Below are 6,441 nucleotides of genomic sequence, written 5' to 3'. Positions count from 1 at the left end.
ATTCATCTAGAGTTTGAATTAGAGTTAGTTACCATCCTATAGAAAAAAAAAATTTTAAATTATGTCACAATTTTAAAAAAAATATTGCGAAAAATAAAAGGCTAATTTTTGAACAAGAAACAAAATGAAGAGAAGTTTTTGTTTTATCAAAAAAGTTTGCTATTATTGTTAATATTGCATTATTTATCCTTATGCAAAAACATAATTTATCAGTATTAAAAGCATATTTATTCATATTCAAAGAATAAGGTATTCAGTTTCGTTGTTCTATGAGTTGTGGAGCTTCAAAACTTATAAATATTTTCATATTATATTTATCGAAATATTAATATTTATATTATATTATTTTCTCTTAGTAAGTTAAAGCAAATTGTATAAAAAATATCAAATATTTATTAATATGTGTAATTATTATGTGTGTGTTATGTATGTGTTTACATCTATAGAATTTTTACCTTTTACCAAAGTTCAAAGTTTTAGACACTTTAAGAGTTTAAGTCAGTAAAACCCATGTCTTCCGTCCAAAACGAGTTTAACCCCAACATTGCTTTCAGGCTGACTGTGGAAACAGTGTTGCCAGATTAGGGGTTTTCCCCCTAAATTTAGAGGGATTTTTTATCTTCAGTGGGTATTCTAGGGGAATTGGTTTTTAGGCGTTTGTTTTAGGGTTATTTGTGATTTTTACTAGTTTTGATTTGGTTACCTTCTAATATCAAATTCTATAACTAAATGTGTGAGATGGTAATATGAAAATCAATATGTTAAACCAAAACAAAAAGATTAAGATATAATTTTAGACCTTTACCCCTTTGTTGAATGTAGTTGGTTATTACTTAGGTCGATCAACCAGTACGTTTGGAGAATTTGAATTCGAATTATTTCAAATTTTTAACGTTCATGGTTTAAAACTAATGCCAAAGGATAAAGAAAAAATGAAGTACGTACAAGAAAGATTGGGAACACGAAAAGCTTAAAGGTTTAAGGATAAGGCTTAAGGGTAAAGGATTTTGTATCTACTTCTTCTATGTTAAAAATGTTTAACAGCGAAAACATATACGAATCAGAAAGTATTGACGAAAATATGTTTAATCAGAAATTTAAGCATAATGTTAGAATTAAAATATTAAAAAGACTATATCGTTGATAATAAAATATTTATGAAACAATGTGTGAGTCAAAAAACATTGAAAAAATATCTTAAATATTTTAGTAGAACTTAAAGAAAATGTAACGATTGAAATATAAAAAAAAAGATTAATTTGTTGATAATAAAACATTAAAGCAACGTTTTCCATACATTATTTAACTTTTGTACTATTTTTTAATACTTATATATTAAGTTAAAAATTTTGGGGTTTTTTAAAAATTTTTAGGGGATTTTACAATGCCATCTGGGGGTGAATGGTTATCAGCATCTGGCAACACTGTGTGGAAATGTGAAGCAAAATTGTGGCAGAAAGTTTGGATAAAATATGCACACATGATGCAACAGACGGATATATCCGAGCAATACTAAAATCTAGATATGTCGCTATATGTCTCCAAAAAATTAAGACATATGTAGTAGATAAAAACGGAATTCAATAATGCTCTAGATCAAAGCATCGTACTCAATTAAAGATCTTTTTACGTAACTTGTAAATATAATGTAAATACCCCAACAAGAAATTAAATGGTTGGACGGGTATATTCCTGACTTCTGACCTTTATAATCGCAACACATTTCAACTTATCAATAATTAAAGGAGATACTTTCATATAATAGAAGATATTTTCATATTGAAGATATTCATTGAGAAGATATTGTTATACTTATTTACTCAAAGATCAGAGAAAATAATTTGATTTAGCAAAGCATTAAGTAAATCTTCAATATACTTCAGGTATTCTAAATCAAGATTAGCACATTTAGAAAGAAATGGAATATGTACCTGACATTTGACCTTTATATATTCACAACATCTTTCAATTCATCAATAACATTCTTCATATATCCTGAAAAGAGAATTGATTATTTTTTATGCAATATATGATGATGAATCAAATGTTTTAAATACAGTAAAAAAATATTTTAAGCACTATAATTTGAATCGCTATATTCATCGCTATATTGATAAAACATGTAATAATTAAACTTTCAACATCCAAATCAAGTTTTAACCAATTAACAAAGCACAAACAGGATGCATAGTCAGATTTTTCAACTACAGTGCCTTTTAACTACTTTTTAAGCACTCAAGAAATATTTTTAATTATTTTCCAAAAGAAAGAAAAATCATAATTAGGATTTGTGCTGCAATAGAAATTATTTTTTTCTATCTTAAAAGATTCTTAATTTATAAACATAAAATCAATAAAATTCAAAAACTTATGCTCATGATAAAATAACTAGTTTCCAATAAATAATGCAGAAAAAATTGCCAAAATCATGCATTTTTTTGTAATTTAGAGCGATAAAATCGATACGGCAAAGAAAAAATCTCTTTTTAAAAGATAGAAAATTAAGCACTTTTCACAAACTGCGAGTAAAAAAGGCACCTTTAAGGGCTTTCAAGAAAAGTAAATTAAAAATAAGCACCTTTAAGCACTTTTTCAAAACGCTACACACCCTTATAGAAGTAGGTAGATACTTTATTTGCGTCACACTAGAGCTGCTCAGTGAGCTATTGGCGACGGTCTAGAAAACATCCCTGAGGATGATCGGCAGAAATGGCACCGCAACTTTGATCTTCGGCAGAGGGGATGATTCCCCTGCTATGGTATCCAGACGAAATGTGTGCAAAATTGAGCACAAAGTATAAAGGAGTAAACTATTATTTTAAAAAGGAAAAATACGTGGTCCAAAAGGAAATCAGCTATTTTTGCCCCAGAAATCGTGCAAAATTGAAAACATAACGTTTGCCTAGTATGGGAAAACATTCGCTCTTAAAATGGTGGACAGCCCAACCACCAATAAAATGTTATGAGCAAAAAAGTAATTTTTTTCTTCGTAGAAATTGCAGGCTTGAATTTTGCCACCTAACTTAAGATCATTGTTGAAAACCATTATCCCTAGAAAACGTTTCCCCTCACTAAGAATATTTCGTGGCCAAAACAAGTTTTAGCTACTTTTTGCCTTTATCTCAAAACCGTTATCCCACAGAAGAGAAATGTAACCACACGTAATTCGGGCAAAAAGTTTCGTTAGTCACTAGTTAAATGCCACAATTAGTTAAGCACAATATGGAATCACAAGTTTGAATATTGCTTTTAAACGCTAGCCTGGTATAAACAAATCTTAAACCTAAAATATTAATTTGTCTAGTAACCACAAGAAACTCAGACGAAGTTTTTTTTCCCATAGAAACTGATTTGATTTTGGGCACCAATTTTTAGACCGTAATGGAAAATCGTTGTCAAAGTTAGCCCAAGAAAAATTTTCCTTATTTAACCAAAACTTTTTTTTTAGCTAAATCGCTTAAAGATATGATCAAAACAAGTTTCATATATCTTTTGATTTTAAAACCATAATTTGCTTGCAAGCATTAGCCCAATACTCAGCGAATACTTTCTTTAGTCTACAAACAAAACAAAGTGACAGAAACAAATTTCAGTTAGCATTTGCTATGAAAGTTTGAATATTTCGTTCAAGCCATGATAGAAAATCGTTACATCTACGATAAAATTTCCATTGCCCGTTAACCAAAATAAGTTAGGATCAAAAGAATTTTTAGAAAATTTTCGACACAGAGACTCACAAATTTGAATTCCAAATATTGTTATAAATTGTCAGCGAAAAATTTTAAATAGCCTTGCCGAAGACGAAAATTATAAATTAACTAAAATTTTTAAGCACGACAAAAAAAACAAGAGAAAAACAGTTAGAATTCCAGTTTTTGGAGACTCACAAGAAAATCGTTAGCAGACGCAAAACTATCAAAAGTTTTCGTTAGCGAGCTCGAAAAAAAAAGTACAGTCAGCACCACTTAAAGGAATGCCATTGATTCCAGCCAACTATATTCAAATAAACAGCAAAAAAAGTTTAAACGAGAAATATCTTTGAGCGAACTTTTGAAAAGTTCAAATATTGCTTCAATATAAGTAGACTATGTTAACTAATCGTTATCTCAGTCACCAAAAAGAGTTATGGCAAAAACTCAATGACGTATGAAAAAACAGTTTGAAACTTGCCAAATAAGTTAGGTTACCACATTTTAGCACATTATAGGAAATCTCTACCATACATTAGCCTAAAAAGCTTTTCGTTACTTAAATCACCAAAAAAGTGTTATGAATGTGAAAAATGTGTATTCAAAATAACATTTTATTCGTTCAGGAAGGATCGATCACATTACAGACGAGGTGGTTTGATCGTATGAGCTGGAATAAGCATAGGTGGATGTCCTGACCTGCATTTCAATCAAAAAGGCCATTTGACTGCTCGAAGGTTAGCAGAAGAGATCCTGTGTCGTATCTTATGCTGCAGCTATCGGTAATTTCTTTCTTTTAATACAAAATAATGCCAGACCTTATACAGTTCGTCTGGTGGAGAACTTTCTTGAAGTTGAAACAATGCAGCGTATAGAGCGGCCAGCATGCTCTATTGATCTTAATCCAATCAAGCATGCTTGGTGTAGGGGAGCTAGTTTCTTTTCCTCGGCAGTTAGTAGTTTAATGACCGATTTTTTGAAATTTAAAGCAGCGTATTGGACTTAGGATCTAAGGACCGGCTGTGCAGTTAAAATAACCTAATTTGACATCAGCAGGTAATTGAGCAGTATTGAGTGCTAATATTTTCTCTACCTTTTTTTATTGTGATATGGCTCCTGTCTGTAACATCTTAGTTTGATAGGCCTTCCAAGATTTCTTCGATTGGGAGGAATTGAAGAGTTTTATCAGAAATTACACACTTATTAACTTTTAATGTATTATGAGGTGTGAATATTATAGATATGTTGCCTAAATTATTTGTTTTAAAGAATGAAGTGTTAATGATTTCCTATAATTTTTATTGGAATATAAAACATTTTATAAACAGCCAGAAAATTGTTCTGAAGTTTGAGAATTGTTCTAAAAAGTAAAGGGTAAAAGTACGTCAGGCAAAAGTAACGAGTAAAAAGCTTTGATTTTATAAAGAACAAAACAAAGAAAGTAACGATTTCAAAGAACATTTAAAGTAAATCGAAAATACAAAATAACCTGAAATTTTATTCTATAAATATAAAAAAAAATATAACTTTAATTTAAAGTGAACTAAATTTTCATTAAAAAGTGTAAAACTTTAAAATGCATGAAAATATTACAAACTTCATTGAAATAGTAAATATTAAAAATATCCAGAAATCGGAATTTCAGGGTTGAATATAAAAATATCAATACTACCAAGTATTTAAAAATTGTTTTTATTATAGAAATTTGTAGTAATAAAATGATTTGTAGAACAAATTTAATAAAATATTGCAACTTTTGTTTGAAGAAGTAATTAAAAAATATATTCTTATACATAGGTGTCTTTTGAACACCATTAAATTAAAAATTCTAATTAGCATTTTAAAAGTTAGAAGAAAGTAATTTTAGAATTTTTAATTTAGTATATTGATATTCTGTTTTAAAATCACTCAATCAAAAATTGAGCACAAAAGTTATACACATGATTAATGAAATAAATGTTTCTAACTATATAGAAAAAAAAATCTAAGGATGGGTGTCGTAGTTTTCCAATGCTGTCGGTACTTTTTTATAACTTGACAGAGCTTTTATAACTAACTAAACTTGATCAGGTCCAACTAAGTGCTGCCCGTATTATCACAGGTTTGAAACAGAGTTGTCCATCAGCCAACATTGTACGTTATGAAGCTAACCTTTTGCCTCTCCATACCAGAGGACAAGCCAGCCTGGTAAAATATTATAACTAGCTCCTCAGCTTTGGACGACATAACAAGACTTCCGACTACCTCAGTAATTGAATTTTCTTCCAAAGGCTCAGGAAAAATACTCCATATAGCCAGATTGTTTTTCAAAACTTCCGATAATGTAGAGCCGCTCTCCCTTCGCAGTTCTTTGAACCCTTCTGAAGATATTCCAGAAGTTTTCTTCCATTTCAACCTTCCCGCTGTCAATAAGAAGGAAAGCAACTGGCTCTTGAAATTATTCGCTCTATTCCAAAACAAGACACAAAATTTTTCACTGACGGTAGCAAAATCGATAGTCATGCTGGTAGTGGAGTGCACATAGAGATTCCTGATGATAAATTTGCTCTCTATCAGCGTAACCCAGGCTGCTGCTCCGTTTTCAGAAGTGAACTTCTTGCTATCAACAGGGGTCAGGAATTTGTTATGCAAAATGACCTTTGTTTTAAAGACCTTTGGATACTCTCTGATAGCCGCAGCTCCCTGCAACATCGCAACAACTGGACCCAAATGAGCGACAAAACCAGTATTTCCATCCTAAGCAAACTAAAAC

Source organism: Parasteatoda tepidariorum, chromosome 5 (genome assembly GCF_982258835.1).
Source record: "Parasteatoda tepidariorum strain Cologne lab strain chromosome 5, Ptep-v5.0, whole genome shotgun sequence".
Lineage (NCBI taxonomy): Eukaryota > Metazoa > Arthropoda > Arachnida > Araneae > Theridiidae > Parasteatoda > Parasteatoda tepidariorum.
Note: the sequence above shows the minus strand (reverse complement) of the source record.